At 41.5% G+C, this 24769-nt stretch overlaps 1 long non-coding RNA gene across 2 annotated transcripts in view; it reads right to left on the bottom strand.

The window, feature by feature from the left end:
- The window catches only part of LOC139085151 (uncharacterized), a 126696-nt gene extending 105647 nt beyond the window's left edge, over window positions 1–21049 (bottom strand). The window contains exons 1-3 of one of the 2 annotated variants that reach the window (XR_011543223.1): window positions 20884–21047; window positions 18877–19232; window positions 12265–12947 (exon numbers count right to left, since the gene is read on the bottom strand). This is a non-coding gene — a long non-coding RNA (uncharacterized lncRNA). Of the gene's footprint in view, window positions 1–12264; window positions 12948–18876; window positions 19233–20883 lie in introns of those variants that run through there. The other variant, XR_011543222.1, reaches the window with a different exon arrangement.
- Between the last annotated feature and the right edge of the window lie 3720 nt (window positions 21050–24769).

Raw genomic sequence — 24769 nt, forward strand, 5'->3', positions numbered from 1 at the left:
ACCATTTAATTCATGCTCAAACAGGAACTGTCCTCCTTTTTGTTTTTATTTTCCTGTCTCAAAAGAAAAAAGAGATAATTATTTTAAAAGTAAGATCGCTTTGGTGATAACACGAGTCTATACAAAATTCAGCTTTCAAAAATAGCTGCATGGAAATGTGGACCCAGAGAAAAAAGGTCACTGGGGGAGAGAAACATCACCCTTACCCCACCGTTTTTGAAACCAAACCACGTAGACCCTTGAGTGGGCTGCTCAACTTCCAGCTGAGACTTTGGGCTGAGACAAATGCTTCAAAAAAAAAAAAAATCAAATGCACAGCTGAACTTTGTAGTGGTGTTGATTATGTTTAGAAAGGCAGTGTGGAAAGAGTGCTGGGCATCAAGAAGGGACCGCTGTAACTGCTGGCTGGGAGACCTGGGCTCATCCTTCATCTCGTGAAGATGTACATTTCCTCATGTGTAAGATGCTGAGAGGACCCAGTACGCCAGCATGTGAGAACGTGCCTCCAAAATATAGAACCATCCTGTCCAATATGGTAGCCACTAGCCACATGCGCCTACTAAAATTTAAATTAATTAAACTTTAGTTCAATTTAAAAGTCAGTTCTTCTGTTACCTTGGCCACATTTCAAATGCTCGATGTTAACATGTGCTTAGTTCCTTTTGCATTAAACAGTGTTGAAATAGAACACGTCACCAGTGCAGAAAGTCCTATTGGATAACGCTGACCCAGAAGGCTATATAGGTACCGGACTGTTAATAATTGCTACTCCTAGGAAGAGGATGGGTGCTGGGAGAAATTTTAAATGTTTACTTTTTAAACCTCTGCATTGTTTGTTTACTTTGCCAGGAGCATGTATCTTATTTATAACTTTAAAAATAAAGCAGCAAGGAAGTGATTGCCATTAAAGACAAGATAATAGTCAACTCCAGGGGAAAGAGGGATGAACTGGAAGGGACTCAGGGTGGATTTGGGGACATTGGAAAGGGAATGTCTGGGCACAGATACTCAACAGAAGAAATTAACATTCCCATTCCTAATAACTATAGGTATGAATACAGTTATATAAATGTTCACTTTAAAGTTATTTCCAATAGTTAAATTTGTTTTATGTACTTTTCCATATGGGTGTTTTATTTTGTAATATGAATTTTAATAAGACTTTTTTATATAGATAAATAAATTGTGGGGCTGCCATTCTCGATAAGGAGATAAATAAATGATCCCAGGCTTGGTAAATGAGGAACGTGGTTCAGCCCTCATCTTCAACTCCTCCCCGTTAAGCTGCCCTTAGTGATGGCAGCTCTGCCCAAGTCTGCTCATCACGTCCTCTCTGCCTAATTCCCACCAGGGACCTCATGAGAAACAAGCCAAAGGTAGCAGGTAATGGTGATAGAACTTTTCTAGGGGCATTTGACAATATATACCCCTAAACTTTTAAACATGCATATGCTTTGATACATCTTTTTTACTAAGATTTTTACCTTAAATAACATAACTGTACAAAGATTTATCTAGAAGGGTGTTACTAACAGGGGTTTTCATAAGATCCAGGAAAAATAATTAGAAATAATTTAAATGTCCAAACTGACAAATGGTTTAAATTCTGATATATCCAGACAGCTGGATACTGAATAGTTATTAAAAGTCATGTTGGGGGCTGACCCAGTGGCATAGTAGTTAAGTTCACAAGCTCTGCTTTGGCAGCCTGAGATTCACGGGTTCAGATCCTGGGTGTGGACCTGCAGACTGCTCATCAAGCCATGTTGTGGCAGCATCTCACATACAAAAAAAAAAGTAGAGTAAGTTTGACACAGGTGTTAGCTCAGGGACAATCTTCCTCAAGCAAAAAGAGGAAGATTGGCAACAGATGTTAGTTCAGGGCCAATCTTCCTCACCAAAAAAACAGTCATGTTGTAGAGGAATATTTGATGTGGAAATCCATTCATGCTGTATTATTAAGAGAGAAACAACAGATTACAGAAAAGCCCATCCAGTATGATTCTTTTTTGGTCAAGATAAATTTATATTAAAGACTACCTTTGCTAAAATATGTAGGTCATCCCCCACTGTAGGAAGTGGGGCTTAATTATCCTCTCCTGAGTGTGGGCTGAGCTTGGTGTCTCACTTTCAAAGTATGGAAAGAGAAATATAGTTAACTTATAGTGGAGAAACTTTTGACCAAGAATAAGTCATGTTGATTGCATGTACCACTGAAATGATATGATGAGAAGGGCACTTCACCTCTGTGGTATTCTTTCTCAAAGCCTCTAACCCCAACCTAATCAGGAGAAAAACATCAGACAAATCCAAACCAAGGGACATTCTACAAAATACCCCACTCATACTCCTCAAATCAGTCATGGTCATGAAAAACAAGAAAAGACTGAGAAGCTGTCTGACATCAAAGGAGACCTAACGACTGTGGATCCTGGGTCAGATCCTAGAACAGAAAAGGGACACTGTGGAAAAGCTAGTGAAATCCAAATAAAGTCTTGAGTTAGTTAATAGCACTGTACTATTTTCTTAGTTTGACAAATGCACCATGATTGTGCAAGATGCTGATCTTAGAGGAAGTTGGGGGAAGGGCATACCGAAACATTTCATATTATCTTTGCAACTTTTCTGTAAATCTAAAATTATTCCAAAATAAAAAGATTCTTTTTAAATTATCTTTGCAGTTGTTTCTGGATAGTGTGATTCTTTGTACTTTTAAAATTTCATTCTCTAAATTTCCTAGAGTGAACAGCATTGCTTTTTTAATCAGATGAGTAGGTCATTACATAATCAGAAGTTAATTGGGAACCTCTCCTCTTCCATATTTCAAAGTGCTATGTGAGTTTCAGCAGGAGTCTACAGGATGATGATGATAAAGCAAATCAACTTTGTCCTTTTATGAACTAGAACGGTTGGCTGCAGGTGACCTAGGCTGGGTCACTCAGAGGCCTTCCCTGGTATTTGACAACTGGAAAGACCTATGAGACAAGGCCTCAGTTGCTCTGCAGTGATGGAAGTGGGGACTCCAGTGCTGTGTTCCTTTACTTGGTGGGAGAGCCAGACTGAAGTAGGAGATGATGAGACTGGAACACAAAGAGGAGAGAGAACACACGAGGAAAGCAAATCTTGGTGATGTTCCACTTATCTTTGGCCTGAATACATGCCTTATGTGAGTCATCCCCAAAACTTCCCTTTTGGCCTAAAATTGTTAGACTTGGGTTTCTGTCTCTTGTAACCCAAAAGAGAAAACTCCCCCACCTGATTCATGCTCTTGGGAAGCCCCCAAAGGCACATTTGCCTGGGTTTTAACTGGACCACTTTCAAAGTAGATGAGGGTAGGTTATCAATAAATAATGAGTTGAACTGAACTGAACTGAAATGGATTGAAAAGTTACCTATGAATTCAACACAGGAAGTATTTAATTAATATCATTTGATTTTTTTCCCCAACAACAACAAGGATTAGACTTTTCTTTGTATTACCATGAGGGCAAGAGACACAAAATATCTCTTACTTCATGATCCTCAGTGCCTTCCACACAACTTGGCCCATAGTTGCAACTCAATGGATGAGTATATTTTTACCTTTCTATCCATAACTTGTTAGAAATAGACTGTACCCAATTGCATGGGATGTAAAAATCATCGTGTCCTTCTGTGGCTTAATAAACTATGATTGAAGCTAACATATCTTACTCTCCCTCTCTATCAGTTGAACATGAAAAGTGATTGTAGCATGCTACCTGCAACCTCCTCCCCATCTGAAGAATATTAAAGTTTCAAATAGCTCTGTTAATGGATATCGAATGACACAGGGACCACTCAACTTTTTAGAAAGCTGCCATCTCAGGGCTCTAGATGCCTGCCATTAGACAAAATCAAAAATATCTTGGACTCATAGGATTCACTGAGAAATCCAGTGAGGGAAAGAAAGAAAAATAACCTGGAGAATGAGTGAATCGATGTCACAGAGGACGGATGCAATACAGATGAGGCAAACATCATTCTTAGATCATAAGGGAAAATTTGGGGAAAGATCCTTTCTGAGAAGTGGAGAACCATGTTTGGGCACCCCACCCTCTACACTGCATTCCTTTAGCTCCACATGACTCCTTCTACCATCATCAGCAACATGGATTGATCACCTACTATGTGCTAAGCACTGTTTTCTCATGCAAACCTCTCAGCAAGACTATGAGTTAGACATTATTATTATCTCCATGTTACAGATAAAGAAACGGAGGCAGTGAAAGATTAAATAAGTTGCCTGTGGTCAAACAGATTGTCATGGGTAGACCTGGGATTTGAACCCAGGAACTACAATACCCTGACTCTCAATCGTAAAACTTAAAAAAGTCCAGCAATTGACTATTCACCAATCAAAATTCCCCACAAAACTAAAAGCTTCCAGTGGAGGGGGACCATGTTTGTTTTTCCAACGCCTGGTGTCTCATGCAGAGTTTATGCTCAATGAATGGTTGAGAGATAAGAGCTACTTAGTTTTCATATTTTTCTTAATTTTTCAATTATAAGACATGTATACAGCATTTAATGAGCTTAGAACTCAGAGTTTTAAAATATTGACTGTTCGTCTCAGTATCTTCAGGTCCTAGCACTATATCTACAAGTTATTTAATAGGTTCTCAAAAAAAGAGAATGAACCAAGAGGTTTCCTCAGTGGTCTCCATGTCTGTGATCCTACAGCTGCTTCAGTTAATAGACAAAACCTGGGGGGAAGACACAGGTGGAGATGGGCCCGCCTAACTGACCCACATGTGACTAACCAACCAACGCTCAAAGCCAATCCCTCAGTTTTCTTTCCACATAGGAAAAAAAAATGGTGTGCTAGCAATAATCACTTCTGCCCATCTTCCCCTCAAGCTGCGATAAAATTAGATCTTTGTATTGTTACTTTTTTAAATTTACTACATATTGCTCACCTACTTAGGAAAAAAAGTAAGATCTGAGATATCAGAATAGGTGATAGATAAATAAAGCCCATTTAAAAATAAAATCAGAGGGGACTGGAGATTATATGAAGAGAAAAGGCTGACAACACTGTAGGCCTCTCTGTCCGAAGCTAAAAATAAATCTGATGTGGTCATATCCTCTTCTTTAGATCTTCTTCAGCGCCTGCTTGTCCCTTGTGGTTCTTAGAACCTTCCACTGCTAAGGTGTAGTAGATGAACTTGTCTGATCTCTTCTATAAGATCAGAAGGCCTACAGCGGTGGGACTGTGTCTTGTCTGTTTCCGCATTCACCAGCATGTAGCACTTGGCCTTGTGCATCTAGGTACCCAGGAACTGAGAGCTGTTAAGCTCTTCTTGGAGAGTTTCTACATTCCTGGAACGTAGCATAGTGCCTGGAAGGCAGGAGACACTTAATAAACGTCTGCTGGGTCAGTTGATTGAATTGAGCAGAACTGCCAAAATGTTGTCCATACTTTGGACTCCCCCCTACTCTGTTCTTTCAAACTAGTTCAAGAAAGCTAAGCACAGTCTGCTATACACTCCTGGGCCTGGGCTGGGCATCTAAAGTCAGGCAATGTTAGCTCCAAAACGCTCACTAGAACCAGGAAAGGTAGGTATCACTTTCTCCTTTTTTATGATGAAGAGACCAAAGCGTAAGAGGCGGAATTTTTTTCTGAAGTCATATAGATACTAAGGGACAGAACCAGGACTGGAATGGTGATCTGTCTGGATGCAAAACCTGTGTAATGTCCATTTTGCCTCACTGCCTTCTCATTCTGAGACGCATAAATATACGTGGGCACATACACATAGACATGGCCTATTAGTTCCCTTTGCCTGAAGGAAAAAGGGCTCAAAAGACATACACACCTAGAGTCAAAACCAGTCGCAATGTCCCGTGTTCCCTCATTGGTTAAATTCACTTGACAGATATGTATTGAGCTCCACCATGTGTCTGAAATTGCCAGGGAATCAGCAGTGAATGAGACAAGCAGGGAGAGAGAGCAGAGGGCCACAAACACTCTCTGTGGAGGGCCAGAAAGTAAATATTTTAGGCTATTCAGGCCAGACTGTCTCTGTCACAACTATTCAGCTCTACCCTGTAGAGCCAGAGCAGCCACTGACGATACATAAACAAATAGGTGTAGCTGTGTTCCAATAAAACTTTATTTACAAAAACATGCAGGCTCTGTCTGACACACAATGGTTTGCCAACCCATGAGATAGACAATAAATGTGGAAATGAATGGAGAGGGACAAAAAGTACAGACATAAAGGTAAGGTCCATGAAGAACATAAAACAGTGTCATAAGATAGAAAAAGAATGAGAGGCAACTTTAGATTGGGTAGCAGGGAAAGAGATGACATGGGAGGTGACCATTTGGTTTGATGGATTGACACAGAACAGCTGCTGGGCAATGAACAGAATCTGTGCAGGTCAAAACGGAGGGGCTCAGACAGAAAAAGCACAATTGGTTCGGGTGCTCTGAAGGTTGACCCCACTGACCTGCAAGGTGGCTTGACTCAGAGCGATCTGCTAGGAGAACACTGCAGAGTCTGCCTCGTCTATCATACAGCATTTTGAAACATACAAACCGGACAAGTAGGAACTATTCGAAGACTGTTCCAATTTCTTATCATCAAAACATCAAACTGTGAGGAAGCAAAAATACATGGCTCAGCCTCACTGGGGCCAATTGGATCCGCTGACAAAACTCAAATGTTCTACTGTATTCTCCACCAGAAATCCCTCTTTCAGGTCTAAAGGACCATGTATTTAGGAGATCTGAAAAGTGTTTGTGAAGCAGGTGAATACAAGACATTTCCTGGGGGAGGGGAAGTGGAGACAGGGGCCGGGGGAGACAGCCTGAAGCTCTCTGAGGAAATCAGGCACTGCTGTAACGCTCTAAACGGCTGAAGACCAGGCTAATTCCACTGCAAGAAGCTTGAAACCTTTCACTGGGAGACAGGCATACTTTCTGTTCTCCCATTATCAGAAATGCTGTCAGGCACATAGTAAGAGTTATGTAATAGGAAGCAATACTTTCCGGCCATTTCTCCATCCTCCTGTTATATAATAATCATGCCAAGATGAAGTGGCCAACGTCTAAGCCACAGAGATGCAACCCTGTCAAGTAAATTTATAGTTTATACTTCCTTTTCTTTTTTTTAGCAAGTGCTCCCTACCCCTCAGCTCCCCCTCCCTCACGCCTTGCCAACATACCAGTTTCCAAGCTGATTTTTTTCTCATTAGGTGGACCTGTTCCATTCATGAAAAAAAAGGGGTAAAGGTTGCTTTCATTCATTCATTCATTTACTCATTCAGCCGATCAGTGGACAAATAATTCTTTAATAGCCTACCATGTAAGAGATTCTGTAACAATGTGGAAAGAGAATAAGCTTCCAATCATGGACTTGTGCCTACCAGCTGGGTGACCCAGGACAAAGGACTTCAACTCTCTGAGCCTTATCTGTAAATGGGCTAAGAAAGCCAACCTAGTGGGTTTTGGGGAGAATTAGAAGTATTTGAGGTAAAGCACCTTTCCATAATTATTATTGTGCTTCTTAATATTATTGTGTATTTGGCACCAGGATTAACAAAATGAACAAGATAAAAGTCTCAGCTCTTAGAAAGTTCATATCTAGTTGGGGAAGACACTATGGTAAAAAAGGAAAGTAGCAATTGTAATTTGGTGTAAAATGTACATTTCTAAAACGAGAAGGGGTCCCTAACTCAACCTGGTCTCTTCCATATCAAGTGGGAGCAATGTCACATAAGCAATCATCGGGTCCAAAAAATAAGCACTCTTATAGCTGAATTAAAATTGGGTCCAGACCTCAGTTTGGTAGGAATTTAACATACGATGTAAAAACGGCCAATCCCAGGAATTCAAAGCTCCTTTAAAATTCAAAATTAATCAATGCAATTTATCATGTCAACAGAATAAAGGGCAAAAAACACGTGGCCAATTCAATCGGTACAGAAAAAAGCATTTGACAAATGTGAAAACCTAGTCACAATAAAAACTCTCAACAAACTAGAAATAGAAGGAAATTCCTCAAGCAGATAAAGAGCATCTATGGAAAATCTACTCTAATATCTTACATAGTAGTGAAAGACTGTTTACCTCTACATTTGGGAACAAAGTAAAGCTGTCTGCTCTCATCATTTTGTTCTAATTGAGGTCACATTGGTTTATAACACTATACAAATTTCAGACGTACATCATGTTTTGACTTCTGTATAGACTATATCACATTCACCACCAAAAGTCTAGTTTCCATCCATCACTGTACACATGTGCTCTTCTACCCTTTTTGCCCTCCCCCTACCCCTTCTCCCCAGCAACCACCAATCTGTTCTCCATATCTATTCTCACCATTTTAATCAACATTTTATAGAAGTCACAGGCAGTGCCATGAGGGAAGGAAAGAAACAAAAGGAAAACATATTGGGAAGTGAGAGGTAAAATTGTCTCTATTTACAGAAGGCCTGATCGTATGCGAAGAAAACCTTAAGGAATCTACAAAAATGAAAAGCTAGTAATTGGCACTAGCAAATGATTTTAGAAAGGTCACAGGATAAAAGGTTAGCATTAAAAGGGAAATAAGAAATTATATTTCTGTACACCAGCAAAACACAACTACAGGTGAAGTTTTAAAAATACCATTTAAAATAGTCTCTTAAACATGAAATACATAGGGATACATTTAAACTATATGTAAGATCTATAAACTCAAACCTATGATATAAAGAAGACCTAAGTAAATAGAAAAATGTGCTAAAGTTCATAGATTGAAAGTTTCAATCTTATTAAGATAGTTATTCCCCCAAAATTAATCAATAGATTCATACAATTCCAATATTAACCCTAGCAGGCTTTTCTGTTTGTAGAAATTGACAAAATGATTCTAAAACTATATGAAAATTCAAAACACCTAGAATAGTCACAGCAATCTTGAAAAAGAATACAATTGGAGAGTTTGAGAGTTATTATAAAGTTCTAGTAATCAAGAAGTGTGGTACTGTCATAAGGATAGAAATAGAAACCAAAGGAAAATAATGCGGAGTCAAGAAATTGAACTTTGAATTGGTTAATTAGTGTTTGACCAAGAAGCCATGGTAATTCAAGGGTAAAACAATATTCTTTTCAACAAATGGTGCTGGAACAATTGGATATTTATATGGGGAAAAATTACCCTCAATGTTTACCATACATCATTCACAAAAATTAATTTGAGATGGATTATAGAACTAAACAGAACACTAAAACCATAAAACGTCTAGAACATACAAGAGAAAATCTTTGTGGCATTGGGTTAGGCAAAGATTTCTTAGGAAAAGAAAAGAAACCATGAAGCATAAAGAAAAAAATTGATACTCCATCAAAATTAAAAACTTCTGCTTTTCAAAGACACTGCTGAAAAACTGAAAAGGCAAGCCTGGAAAAAAATATTCACAGCACATGTATCTGATAATGAATTTGTATTCAGAAACATATGAAGAACTTTGCAACTCAATAATAGGCAAAACAGCCTATTAAAAACTGAAAAAATAAAGGCAAACTGAACCGAAAAAATAAGGGGCAAAACATTTGAACAGACACATTTCACAAAAGAAAATATACAAATGGCCAGTAAGTACATGAAAAAATGCTGAAAGCATTAGTTATTATGGAAATACAAATTAAGATCACAATGAGACACTACTACACATCCATTAGAATGTCTAAAATTAAGAAGACTGAAAACGCTACGTGTTGCCAAGGAAGTAACTGATGTTCTCACACATTGCTGGTGAGAATGTAAAATGATGTATAATCACTTTGAAGAACCATTTGGCACTTCCCTATAAAGTTAAACATACTCTCACCATATAGCCCAACAGTTCCACTCTTAGACGTTTACCCAAGAGAAACAAAAACGTGTTCACACAAAAACTGGTGCATGAGTGTTCACATCAGCTTTATTTACAAGAGACAGAAACTGGAACGAACCCAAATGTCCACCAACGGGCAAAGGAATCAACACAGAGTGGTAACGAAGGATGAACTACTGACACACACAACAGAATGGAACAACCTCCAAAACATTATCCAAAGCGAAAGAAGCCAAACCCAAAAGAATAAACACCATATGGTGTTTTATCAATTTTCATATTTTATCAATAGGAAGAGTTAGCAAAGATAAATCTAATCTACAGTGAGGAAAAGCAGATAAGTGATAGCCTAGGGCCAGGATTGAGGCTGAAAGGGCACAAGGAAATCTTTCACAGTGATAGAAATGTCGTACATCTTGATTGACATGATGGTTATATGGGTATATATATATATTTCTCAAAAAGCATCAAACTGTACATTTAAAGTAGACGCATTTTCTTGCATCAACATTATACATTAATAAAGTTTATTTAAAGTAATTTTTAATGGGAGGGGAAGGAATCTTGGTTTGGTGGGGCATTTAACACAGGATGTACAAATTTCCAATATAATGGACTTATAGTGAATAATTGAAAGATCAATACAGAAGCCCCAAACTGGTTGAAAGTTTAACGACAAAAGAAGCCTTCTAAATAATTCCCATAACTTGAACTGAGATATTAATCAAAGTCCTATGACATCTGGGTAGATGAGAGTCCTGCCACAAGAGAGATGACACACTCACAAGAGAAATGGAAGAGAGTTTCATGGAGGGACTGTTTTCAAAGGTGTGGGCAGAGTTAGGAGAACCAGAAAAGGATGGTGGAGGATCCAAGGACTAGCAACCGTGGGAGCCATTGCCACATCAAGGCCTGAATATCACCAAAACCTGGTGAGAGTTAAACCATGGGAGAGGGGCCACTCAACAGGAGCTGCAGACTTAGCTGGTGGGAAAGAACTCCTGTCTAACCATGGCTAAATACCCTGTCTTCTCTCCTCCTCTCCCCCTCTGATCTCCTGCTAGTTCCTTCTACTGGCAAAACCCAACCAGAAGCTAGAGAGCAAGGGAGCCCAGAAGACACAGTTCCTTGATTTCAGTCTCCTGGGGCAGAGCAGGTGGAGAAGGATAGAAAGTAGATCTGGGGGCAAACCAAGATTATCCAACATAAGATCTGAGAAGCATTTCAGAATTCAGTCTGTTTATCACACTCTTGTATTACGCCTAGCTCCATACTTGGCGCTGCAGAAGATATTTTTTATGGGAAAAACAAAAGGAGAGTACTTCGTTTTATAAAGCACTTTTCCATCCCTTGTTTATTTGATCCTCACTAAAGCCCCAAGAGAAAGGAAGGCAGGGATAAGGGTCCCCGTGTTACAGATCAAGGAAGGAAGGCTCAGGGGGAGACATGCCGGCAATGGATAGAGCTCCTTGTCATGATGTCCACATGGCCTTCCTATCTCATCCATCTACTAATGAAATCACAGTGAAGAAATGAGCATCCCCCTAGTCACTCTGATGGGGATAAAGGAGCCATTCTGGAGAAAGGACAGAATGGTGAAGCATCTAATACACTCAGGCCACCCTCTGCCCTGTGATGGTCAAAATGCTTATTCCTAAGCATATATCTGCCTACTTGACTCTCCTTCCTAACATGTGTCCCTTGCCATTTAAGGCCCTCCATGACTTGACCTCTGTTAACATCTCCAAACTCATCTCCCCTAGTGCTCTCTGGAAACCTATAAGAAGCCACAACTCACTACTCAGAGTTGCTTATGCATAACATCCCCTTTCTTTCCATCGCCTCCTTTGTTGTACGCACTGCTTTCTCATGCTCCAGACACCCCACACACAGACAACTTCTGCTTTGCCTCTTCATAGTAGCTGCCTTTTGAGACAGTAGTACTTCATTAACCTAGTTTTATCAAGAAAGAGGAATTTCAAATGAGAGGATTTTTCAAGTTAAAAAAAAAACAACTTTTAAGTATGAATTAAATATCTTAGCTATTTTGGAAGGAAAAGTGTCTCAGCTCTCTTGGCTCTGTAAATTGAGGACATTAAACCTAATCTTAGTCCTGTTCAGTGACCCTGCAAGGGTCATCATCCGTTGCACCATATTAGTGCCGTGGGAATTAGTGACCGATAGCATGCTGTTGCCCTTGCACAAAATGCTAGAAGATGGCCACTTAGAGTTTTCTCTCCTTTTTCCTAGTTGTTCTCTATCAGGGTCTCTGGACTTTTTGTAGCTTCCCTGAGCTCAATCTTGTACCGTCTTCCTCTTCACACTTTTAATTTTCTGTATCTAATCTGCTATGTCTTGGGAAACCAGATTGCCAAGTTAGAACTGTTTCTTAAGTAAGAAAAAATAAGTTCTGCACCATAGCCAGAAAGCACATTACTTTACTCCATAGGCTTTTGACACTGGCTCTGACATCTCTGAATCTCTTTTTGCGCATTTCCTTGTTCTCAGATGTTTGTCACACAGCCAATGTGGCCAGATAAGTGACCTCTAAATGAGGAAGGTCTTATCAACATCCTAGTAAATTACTGGGTGTGATCCCCCAGCAATGGCTCATTAAACTGTTCAGACTAATGTTCACATCTGCTCCCACACCTCAGGGGCACTTTCCAGAAGGTTATTCTCTCCTTTTCTGCCTTTGTAGCAAAACTGAATTATTACAGGACACACGTTGGGGAAGGAGAAATCTTGTCATCTTGAGGGAAGGAGCCATTCTTAATCAGTGTCATCCCAGCCTCTGAGATTTGCCCAGGTTTACTCTTGCTGACCAGTCTGAAAGGTACCCATTGGTCTGCATCCCCTCTCAGGCCACGGTGTTAAATGTGTCTCCCCTGGAAACAGCATAATTGGGCCTTCAGTAAAAATTATAAAGGAGTGTTGATACTAGTAATGAAGAAAGGAGCCAGAAAATCAAATTTTTTCAACATTCACTGTGCGTTAGATTCTCATTCATTTTTTCCATCTCAGTTCAAGGTTGCTCTTAGCTGAGCCTTCTCTTCTCCCATCTGGAATTAATTTTTCCTCCTATTTGCCCTGGCTGTTACCTGTAAACCCAACAAAACAACCGTGATACTTAATTAGACGCTGGTATTTACCACTCTGACCCCCCCCCCCAACTAGTCTCTGAGCCTCTTGAAGGCAAGAATTGGATATTGTTTATTATTGCATTCCCAGACCCAGAACAGTGCTCACATACAGAAGGTGTTTAATTAATGTTTAAAAGGTGGAATAGAGCATGCTTTCATAAAACTCAAGCTGCTCCCTTATTCCGTTATTTTTCCTAGGTCCAAGTCAGTCTGGAAGGGTTGGTCTCATACCCACCTCCCCTCAGAGTTTTGCACAACTTGGGGCATTCAGGACTCGAGGACTCAGGATTCAACTTGGAGTTTGGGGCATTCAGGACTCAAGTAACCTGGGTTCAAGGATAGGGTCACCATGCAACAGTTTTGCTTAAATCTTACTGTTCCATTTTATCTTTTATAGAAGACTGAATACGTTTGTCAAAATTGCAGCAATGCTTTTTTGCAAAAGAAGTTTTGAGTGCCCTCAGGCAGCCACCAAGGGGCCTGTAACTAACATCTCTCTCTCTTTATGGTCCTGGAAGGTGGCACTGCAGTGGACCATGGCTAGTAGAACTAGACCTGTCCTGGATTGGATTGGCCAATTAAAAGGATGTCTTTGGACTAATGATGCTACTTCTGCGATTTAACTGAAGGATGTAATCAGATATACGTGCATGGATGCTCACCCTAGAATTACAAACATCTATTAGCAAAAAGCTGCAAACAGCTCACAGAGCCAACAATAATCAAAGAATGTGTGATTCGTCCATAGATTAGGATACCAGGCAGCCACTAAAATTTATTGCCAAGGAATATTGACTCTCATGAGAAAATGCTCACAACACAATATCATGCAGTCAACACACATTACAGAATATATATATACACATACTTATAAACATACATGTAGGTATAGTATAGAAACTACTATGAATACATATATATTTTGGAAAGCACAGTATATGCACACACACACAAATGCACACACACACAGCAGCAGCTCAACTCTAGATGGTAGCAACTTAAGACCCCATCCGTTTAATATCAAATTTGTGTGTCAATAAGTACTACAATATTAATAATAATATATAATAACAACCAGTAATAATAATAACAACCTAATACAAGATCAGTCGTAAAGTGTGTCCCAGTTCAAGAAGCATTCAAAGTAGAGGAAAATCCATCTTCGTTAGAAGAGAGGAAATAAAGCCACATGATTTCACACTTAGAAAATATATTGAAGTATATAATGAAATATTTGAAAATGTTACTGACGGTTGTCTCTGAATTGTTTCTACTTTTTGACGCTCTACAAAATTTTCTGAATGAATATTATCTCTTCCTTCAAGATGCTCAGAGTCTGGTAGAGGAAGACAGACGCATAAATCAATGTTAGGAAGGATTGCAAGTATGTGAGAGTCCGCAGGGTTCAAAGAATTGACAGTGGTCAGCTCTACGGGAACTGGTGAGGTATCAAGCAAGGTCTCATCCAGGGGTGATGTTTAAGGCAAATCTTCAAAAGGGAGCAGAGGTAGATGGGCAGCCAGTTGAGGGAAGGGCATTGCACAAGGGGGAACAGCATGAATAAAGGCATGGCTTTTTCTAGGAACCGCAAATGCCCTAGGGCGTGCTCACTGACCACATATGAATACTCGTGTGGGGTGGTTAACTTTTGTAGAACTTGCAAGATCTTCTTCCCTACCACACAAAGACATTTCAAGATTCGGGTGCCATGGGTCCTAAAATTCAAATACCTAGAAGAGTGCACAGCACAAAGCAGGTACTCGGAAAAACCTGTGAAATGAATGAATGAAGAAAGAAGTGTTAACTCAGGCTTGAGTTCTTCCGGTCAACTATTGTCTTTACCCCCTTCGGCTATCTTCCGCTTCTAAGAAAATCTTTCCTTGGTAGGGTTACCATTAGTTACTCTATTTCAATGTCAATGAGTTCAATTTAAATATGTAAGAGACTCTGGAAATTTTAGAGGCTTAGAGGGAATAAAAAGCTGAATTTTTATTTCTTCTCTGCTGTTTACTAGCCTTGTGACCCCAGACAAATGGCTTGAATTCTCGGAATCTTGGGGGGATTTTTGTCTGTAAAATAGAGATAATTATATCTTCCCTGCCCTTACATAATTGAGAGGATCATATTAGCTAATACGTATTAAAGCCATTAGTGATATCTAAAATTCTATAGACCTACAAGAGATTATCACCTTATACATTATGGGGGAAACTAAAAAGAATCAATAATTTGCCCAGGGGTATAGGAAACGGCAAAATGAGATTCTTGATCTCTGTCCATAATAAATACTCTCACCTGGGAGCCCTCTGTTGGGGTGGAAAGGAGGGGAAAGATGCTGTACAGAGGGGTTTTGAATCCCACTGTTTTGCCTGATTCATAACTGTGCCCTCATCTGTCCTCCTCTCCATTTGACATCCCAGACAGTCATGCAACCAAGTGGTCACAAAGCTATGCATAAGCGCATTTCTTCTTCCAAGGATAATAGGCGTTTGTGTGGGGAGAACAGCCAGGCCAGGCTTGGAAGCCCAAAGCCAATGCAGGTTTGCATGGCCCAACACCCCTCATTGTGATTAACTCTTCCTTCATGGGCCAGGACGTGAGCATTCATCTTTTTGGGTTCTTCAACTATTAGTGCCCAGGACTCTTCTCAGGCCATATATCATGGCACCAGAGGCAGGAGGTGCAGACAAAAGTGGTCACTTGTGTTGATGTGGTGTGAAGAGGATGATTAATGAAAGTCACACATGGCCGCCCAGCTTCTGACTTACCTAAGCTCACTAAAGTCGCTGACTTCACTGTTTTTCATGAGCCATCTTTCCCACCCCTTTCTCCCTCGCTGCTTTCAATAATAGCTTCAGCTTTGGGAGTCTTATTTTGAAAGGGTGGGAGAGAAAACATTCATTGTAGTCACTGAAATCACCCCAGTGTTTCTGACAAGGCTGCGAGCTCGACTTTGATACTCTGATTCCTGCTGCTTTTGTTGAATTTGAAATTCATTCACTCATTCAACAAATATTCATGAGGACCTCTTTTAGGTGCTTGGGATTCATCAGCAAGCAAAACCAACAAAGTAATTCTTGCCCTGGTGAAGCTTACATTCTTGTAATGGAAGATTGGTATTTATAAGTCAATTGTAAAGCATGCTAGGAGGTCATAAGTGCTGTGGGAAAAAAGAGCAGAGAAGGGGAGATAAGTACTAGGGTTAGGGGTCAGTTTCAATTTTAATTGGAGAGTCAAAGTAAGCCTCATTGATAAGATGATGTTTGAGCAAAACTTAAAAAGAGATATGGGGGTCAACCAAACAGATAACTGAGGAGAGAATGCTCTAAGGAGTGGGAACAGCCACGGCAAAAGCCCAAAGGTAGAAACATGTCTGGCTTTCTTGAAGAACAGCAAGGAAGCTAGGGTGGCTGGGGAGGCATGTGTAAGGAGTAAATAGAACAGGAATGAGATCAGAGAGATCGGGTCACGTACAGCCTTGTAGGACATTATTGGGGTACCGGCTTTTTCTCTGTGTGACATGGGAAGTCATTGGCAGGTTTTGACCTAATTTATGCTTTAAGAGAGTCACCCTAGCTGTGATTTGAGAATAAACAAAGGATTGTCAAGGGAGAGGCAGGGAGACCACTCCAGAAGCTATGATAGTCATCCAGGTGAGAAAGGTTCCAATTGTGACCTGAGTGTTAATGGTGGAGGGTTGAGAAATGACCAAATCCTTAATATACCATATCTCATTGGATTTAAGATGCCAGTTTGTGGGACACGTTCCTAATTTGGAGATACATAATCTGTATCTCAGTATCAAGTAAATAAGGTATTTCAAAGTTGAACTAAAGAGTTTCTGGCAGATCTGAAGTGGGGATGAGAGACAAAGAGGAGTTAAGGATGTCACCAAAGGCTTGGGCCTGAACAGCTGGAGGATGGAGCTGCCCTCAGCTGAGAGGAGGAAGACCACAGGAGAAGCAAGTTGGGAGGGGTGGGTGAGGTGTAGATCAGGAGTCCAGTTTGGGACATGTTGAGTTTAGGCGTCTATTAAAAGTACAAGTGAGAATCCCCTATAGGCAGCTGAATTTACAAGTTCAGGAGAGAGGTTTAGACCAGAGATACAAATTTGAGAGTCATGGGATATAAATAATAATTGAAGCCAAAAGGCTGAATAAGATCACCAAGGAAGGAGTGTAAATGGAAAAAAAAGGTCTCAAGTATGGAGCCCTGGACCTCTGGGCTAGGGGTCTGGGCAGAAAAAAGAAACCAGCAAAAGAGACTGAGAAGGAGTAACCAGAGAGATGAGATGAAATAACAGAAATGATTGAAAATGGCCGCGAGTTCTGCGCTGGTTTGGCAAGGGGCCCGGGGGGGGGGGGGGGGGGGGGGGGGGGGGGGCGGCGGCGAATAACCTACTTAAATGCTTCTAAAGTAAATACAACAAAAATGGCTCATATTTGAGCTCAGTCAACAACAAGAGGTGAACAGCCAGAATGTGCTTAGGGTAAGAGTATCTACAGCAAGGAAATGGTAAAAAACGAAAAGAATTAGAGCAGAGATGACAAGATAAAGTAACCAGTGTAAATTAGTAGTGTAGTTATCACACTACTTATTTAATGTATTTCTTCACAAGCTCCCTTGTTCTGGGAAAGATTTAAGGTGGTTTATGAGAAATCAGCTTGTTTGCATTGAATATTTTTAACCTTGCAAAGCAATTTTTTCTCCCATTCTAATGTTCTCCCCATCATTTATTTGGCCTGTATTGTCTCACATTCATTCATTGATGCATTCATGCCACAAATACTTATTGACAACACTGTGAGCCAGTGTACCAAGTGCTGGGTCTAGACGGTTGAATTCAAGACACATGGTTCCAACCCCCTTTTCCACCTTGAAACCAAGCCAGACACAAGACCAGGCATTTCACAAACTCATTCTCAGGCACTCATAAAACCCTGTTTTTAAATCCACAAAATGCAGAGAAGAAACCCAACACACACAAGCTATGGGTAACCAGACCAGCAGGTACCAAAACCTCCCATGCTAGGTCAGGGTCTACACTGCCACTGAAGTCGTTTGTCCTTTCTGAGGTAAGCAGGGAAAGTAGGAAGTGGCCAACAGCAATGACAACCAACACATGCATGCCTTTCATGTTTAAAATCAATTTTCATATCTTGCACATAAGTTCAACTCTATGACAGCAGCGGGAGGTGAGTACTGTTGTCATCCCGGCTTGGATGAGGAACCAAAGGCTCCAGGGCGGTGAAGTGGTTTCTCCGGGGCATCGCCAGAGGTGGTTCAGCTGGAACTCAAGCCCATCTTCAGATGGTTTGTAGCCAGAGGTGGGTTGTGTGCTTGGGGGAAGCTCCAAACGGATCAATGGTAAAGGGCCTGACTCAAAACGAGAGCAGTAGGCAACTGATGGGCCACGAAAGAGCTGCGAGGAGACAAGGCTCCCAGCAGCGCCAGGGAGCAGGCACTGACAGACAGATAGGGAGGAGCATGGTACATCCCAAAGAGGGTTTCAAGGGGAAGCCCAAAGCTGGTACTGCTGTCAAGAGGGAGGCCAAGGAAACTTCTCAGCACCTAGGTGACAGGCACAGCAGACAGAATGCAACAGACCTGGATATTAGGCTGACCAACTGTCCCAGCTAGCCCAGGACTGAGGTGGCTGCTGGGCCATGGGGCTTTCAGTCTTAAAACCAGGAAAGTCCTGGGCAAACCGAGTTGAATTGGGCGCCTGGGTTAGAATTCCAGCCCTGGTGCTTTCTAGCCTTGTGAACCTCGGGCAAACGACTTCCCCTCTTCTGCTCCTCCTCCCCACTAAAGTGGGTGTAAGAATGGGAGCCTGGCAAGTTTATCATGAGATTTAAACGAAAGAAGTGAAAAATCCCTAACATACCATCTGGCGCTTGGAAGGCATTCAATTAACGGCAGCTGTGATGATGATGATGATGATGTTATGAAAATGAGATTTTCAACTCTACTTTCTCCCCATTCCTGAAGCTGAAATGCGGTCTTCAGCATCCTCCCAGAAGCGATTCTCCTAGGAGCTGGGTTTGGCGCCAGCTGTTACAGATCTTCATAAACACCATAAACTTTGAGAAGCTGAGGCAGCAGTACACAAGGAGGAAGTGAAAACCCAGCTGTGGGCTCCTCGGTCCTCTGGCTGCTCCTTACAAGTTTCTGTAACTTCTAAGATAAAGCGTATCCTAGATCAACTTCACCACTGGAAAAGTTTATCATACCAGATCGACCCTGGGAAAAACAGAGAAGCCGAACAAGTTTCCTCATGACAGCCCAAATACCAAGCTCTCGGGGCCTTCCCCTGCCTCTGTTTACCCAAGACTGTGCCCCATCCTCTTGCCTGCCCAGCCCCTTCCCCCAAGGACTGAAAGGGGTCTTTGGCTAATCTGATAACATCACAGTAACACACCCCTGGCATACAAGTTCTGAGTATCCCGTCCATGAATATTATTTTAATTTCCAGGAGTATTTGAGCCATTAATCCACAGCTCTGTTATAAACAGAAAACTCAGGCCCTGTAGAGAAAACCACCCTCTCACTCTCGAGTGAAAGTCCTTGCTTTGAAGATCTTCCTTACACTGTACCCTATTTTTTCTTTGGGCCTGGACTATCATCATGTTTATGGCATCGTAATATAACAATCTGTCCAGTGCTGGCAGAACCCTTGGAATGTGGGAGGCATCTTCAGACTTCATCCATGGAGAGAGAATATAGTATAGCAGTTAAGAACACTGCTGCCAGGGGCCGGCCCAGTGGCGCAGCAGTTAAGTTCGCATATTCTGCTTCGGCGGCCCGGGGTTCGCCTGTTTGGATCTGAGGTGCAGACATGGCACCGTTTGGCAAGCCATGCTGTGGCAGGCATCCCACATATAAAGTAGAGGAAGATGGGCACAGATGTTAGCTCAGGGCCAGTCTTCCTCAGCAAAAAAGAGGAAGATTGGCAGCAGATGTTAGCTCAGGGCTCATCTTCCTTAAAAAAAAATAAATTAAAATTAAAAAAAAAAGAACTCTGCTGCCAGCTGCCCATGAGTACGAGGTTTCTTACTGGGGTGAGGAAAAATGTTCTAAATTGACTATGGTGATGTTTGCATATCTCTGTCAAATATACTAAAAACCATTGAATTGTATACCTTAAATGGACAAATTGTAGAGTCTGTGAATTGTATCTTGATAAAGCTGTTTTTAAAAAGAAAAAAGGCAAGAACACTACTGCCTGCCTTTGATTCCCAGCTTCACTACTTACTGAGGGATCTGGAGCAAGTTACATAATTTCTCTGTGCCTCAGTTTCTTCACCTCTAAATTGGGTTAAAGCAATACCAACCTCAAAGGATGGTTGTGAGGAATTAAATTGATGATTATTTTTAAAGTAAAGAGAACAGTTCCTGGAACATAGAAAGGAATATGTACAGGCAATTATTTATTTTTCATCTCTGCATTACCAGAACACGGTTAAGTGCCTGACACACAGTCAGTACATGATGAAGATTTATCAAATGTATAACCTGACAAGTACCTACAGGAATCCAGTGTGGCACATGTCGGCCCATATGCTTTAATCAACAAAAAGAGGCCTGGACTAAGGGGTCACATGACTTGAGTTCGAGTTCTGATCACCACCTTAGAGCAGGGTGACTTTGACCAAATCACTTTCCCATCTACCCTGAGATTCAGCTCCCTCATCCAACAAATGAAGCTGAAAATTTTGTTTCCACCAACATTAAAGGGCTGTTTCAAAGATGAAATGAGGTCAGGTATATGGATGCCCTTTAAAACTATAAAATAACGTACAAATTTAAGTCCCTCCCAGAAATTGGTTTTGCCTTAAAAATGGCCCAGATTTCTCTCTTTTTGCCTTAAAAATGATCCAGATTTCTCTCTTACCCCAAAAGTCCTATTATGCATGCCCAGGTTCCCTGACTTATTCATCATTGCAGGAACATGTGCCTAATGTCAGACACAGCAAGGTCTTACCCCAGCGAGAGAGGAGAGATATAACGGGGCTCTGAGCCCCAGCATGGTCCTATGGGCAGAGCCCTAGGTGGGCTGTAGACGCCAAAGAAATGCTGTTCCTTTAAATTTTTCCCCTTTGTGACTCACAAATGAGTAAATTCAGACAGCAGCTGTTGAGGTCAGCAGCAGAAAACACTTCCAGGGCAGCATTCCCAGCATTGTCAGGGTGGGAGGATGAAATCAGGTGGGCCAAGCAACCCAAAAGTCCTGATTCGAAAGTCTCTACTGCCATCTACCGACCCTTGGGGGATTTCATTGGCAAAAAGCCAAGAAACTACATAGGTGGGAGGGTGGAAGCCCCTGTAGATCTTCCCAGGCATAATGGAAGGGACCTTATTGACCAATTAATTCACCTCCTCTTCTTCCAAATGCGGAAGCTGAGACCCAAAAAGTAAAGGGGAATGCCTGCGGTCACACCTCTAGGCCATGGCTCCCCGTATCGCCTGGATCCAGACCTTAGCTCTGCCCCACTATCAGTGAAGCTGGCTTGGAGAAGAGATTCTGCGAGGCATCTCTTTCCTCTCCATGTTCTGTTCCACCTCCTTCCTTTTGCACCAGCAGCCCCAGACTAGACCTGCATTGATATTTTCTTTTCCTTCTAGAACCCGTGTCTCACACTATCCAGCAATCGCTTTCAGGGAGAAAGCGTTGAACCATTCGAGTGAAGATATTTGCTTATTTTTTTAACAACATGGAGGACACGGCAGATCCTATTTAGTAGACACTCAACATGCCCATATTATAGATAAGCAAATGAAGGCTCGGGGACACCAAGGAATGTGCTTGTGACAGTGGTTCCCAACGTGCCTGACATTAGGATCACCTGGGGATATTTCACTACCTGCAAAACCCAGGCCACTCCCCTGACCAATCAAATCCAAATCTCTGGGATGGGAATCAGGCAGCAGTAGTTTTGAAGCCCTTCCCCCACTACGTGATCCCAATGTGCTGACGGGTTCGGGAGCCACTGGCTTATATTCATCAATTAGTAGATTAGACAGCAGAGCCCCAGGTCTTTCAACTCTCAGGCTGGTGAAGAATATTGCTGCCCACATTTCAGTTGTTTGCCTCACAACTTTAAAGATTCTTGCCAATTCCACATTCTAACAATATTATTAATAACCTTAGAAGTGACCCCTTTTTTGCTTAAATCAATGTAGATTTTAAAGAACACTTGCTTTCACAAATGGAAAAAGAATATCACTTGCCACAAAACAAAACTCAAGAATAAAAGAATACACTTAAATACAAAAATTAAAATAAAAATGTACACGTGCATGAAATAAGGTTACCTTGTATTCTAATTTGGAGAGCCATTACTTACTGAGCGCAGAGAAAGGTACCCCTCTCTGCTTCTGACAAGACTGAAAGAAATGTGACAAAAATAAACCTTTGAGCAGCAAATATGTGTGTTCAGTTGGTGCCTTAACATGTGTGTGCGCCATTTTCTCTCTCTGCTGTTCTGTCTCTCTCCAGCCCCACTGCAGAACTTGGGGGAAAACTCCCTTCAGGATCCTCTGTGTTGCAAGTCCTGAGCCCAAGGACTGTGTGTTCTCTGCCAAATTGCAACAGTATCCTGCCCAGGGTCTTATCCAACAGCTGGGGCACCCTCACTCATTACTAAGAGCAACAGACATTCTTTTTGCATTGCTCTAGCCCTTTCCCGATTGGCTGCCCCACCTGCTGGAGTGGAACCGTCAGCTCTTTGTCCCTCAGCCTGCAGACCAGCTCCACGAGCCACATTTCCTGCAGGTGAGTGTCATCACGCTGCTTGCTCAGAACACAGCTGTTTGGCAAAGGGAAGCAGCAGATGTGAAGCCCAGGCCCAACTGCGCTTGGCAGCAGCATTCTCAATCCTACTGACCCACGGGCAGCTGAGAGCGGCTGTCTTAATTGAACAAAAAGAGGGTTAATTAGCAATTACTGGGGATGACACAATTTGTGTCTGTTTTGAAAATATTTGGGAATCAGTCTTATTCAACAACCACCTGGAAGTAAACTGGTTATCCAGTTTTTTTCCCAATCAAATAGAATCATCACCTGTACACCTTAAAAAAAACAAATGTTTAAAAACTAATAACTGCATTAGCATATGGTCGATTTGTATATTTAAGGAAAAGTAGAAATGCAAGAAGAAGTGAAAAACATTTATGGTCCCACCACACATAGAAAATCCATTATTAACCCAAGCATGATAATTCTTCTCTCTTCATTGTATACCTTATTTTGCATTTTTATACAAAAATGAGTTCATTCAAAACATGCTACTTTGTATCATTTGTTTCCCATAGCAATATATGACAATCGTCTTTCTGGCATTCAATGTTCCTGTATGACATCATTTGTAATGAACACCAAATAGTCCATTTACAAATGAAGATGAAAAGAGCAAGGGAACTTAGGTATTGAGTATCCTAAACATTAGATATTGTATCACCCATTTTAAAGATGTAAAAACGAAGGTGGATGAGGAACGAGTTAATGGTGGAGCAGAGATGCCCATCTGCCTGGTTTCCTTACCTAAACTCCTACTGTACCTGTATTGCCTTTGCATGCGTGGCTATAAGACTCACCTTGGAAATCCGCATTTTTAACACGGAGCGCACTTTATTATAAACTGAACTCCAAATGAGAACCTAAAAGAGGCACCCAAGGTGGCCAATGACCATTATTCAGAAAAACAAGCCGAATGGGACTTTGCCTCTGACCGAGACCAGCTGTGGTTGGCTATGGCTTCTTGCTCTGTCAACAGTCTTACGTATCAAGATTGGAAAGAACTTCTGGACTAGATATCAGAAGATCTGGGTTTTATTCTCACCTCCTCCATTCACCAGCCAAAAAGTCACGGCCATGATCCTCCATTTGTGGGAGCCTCAGTTTCCTATCTACACGCTGGGGTAACACAACCCAACTAGCCAACCTCAGAGAGTTCTAAACAACAAAGGAAACAATGAAGCACTACACAAACATAAGAGATCTTTACAAATTCTTTTATGGCTCTATCAACAGTGAATTTATCTAAACTTGATAGGACATCAAAGAATTTTAAATAGGGAAGGAAACTCTGAAGCCGACTAATTTTAGAAATAGGGAAACTGACTTCTCAAGATGTTGGGGGTTTGCTCAAAGTTTCACGGTGAGTTTGGAGCCCCGTTGGTGCTAGAGCTAGTGTTGGGATTTGCAGGGCAACATTTCTTCTATAAAGTCCCTTCAGAGTGATGAAGGGCCAAAGCCGCTCACAAAAATGTGTTGAAGGCAATTCAGTTCATTTCCATTATTTTGGTTCAGTAAAAATGAACATTGGCCACTTACGGTGACTTCTTTAGTCATCAAGTTACAGCTTCGGGGTTTTTTTTTTTACCTAAACTTAATTTCTCTCAACTTTGAGGGTTGTATATCCCTTGTCTAAAAAGAGCTGCCTGAAAAGAGCAGAGAAAAACATAAAGAAACTTGAGGCTTGAGTGTTTCCCATGCTGGGAGCTCTCACACCAGATCCCAGATCCAGCCTTCTCTTGAATCTGACCTGACATCGTTTGGTCAATTGATCACATCCCAAGAATTTGGAGAGCTGCCAGGACCGGGAGAATTAGTTACAGAGTCACGGAGCGGTGCGGCCCCATCACATGAAAACTCACTTCCAGCTTGGAACGGATTGCAAATTGCTGCATTCTGAGTGGTGTTTCAGATGACTGGGAGCTGGCCCGTCTGCGGGCAGTCACCAAAGTAGCAGAAGGAAGTCAGGGGGGGCAGGGGCATT

The sequence above is a fragment of the Equus przewalskii genome, chromosome 8, assembly GCF_037783145.1.
Source record: "Equus przewalskii isolate Varuska chromosome 8, EquPr2, whole genome shotgun sequence".
NCBI classification, from domain to species: Eukaryota; Metazoa; Chordata; class Mammalia; order Perissodactyla; family Equidae; genus Equus; species Equus przewalskii.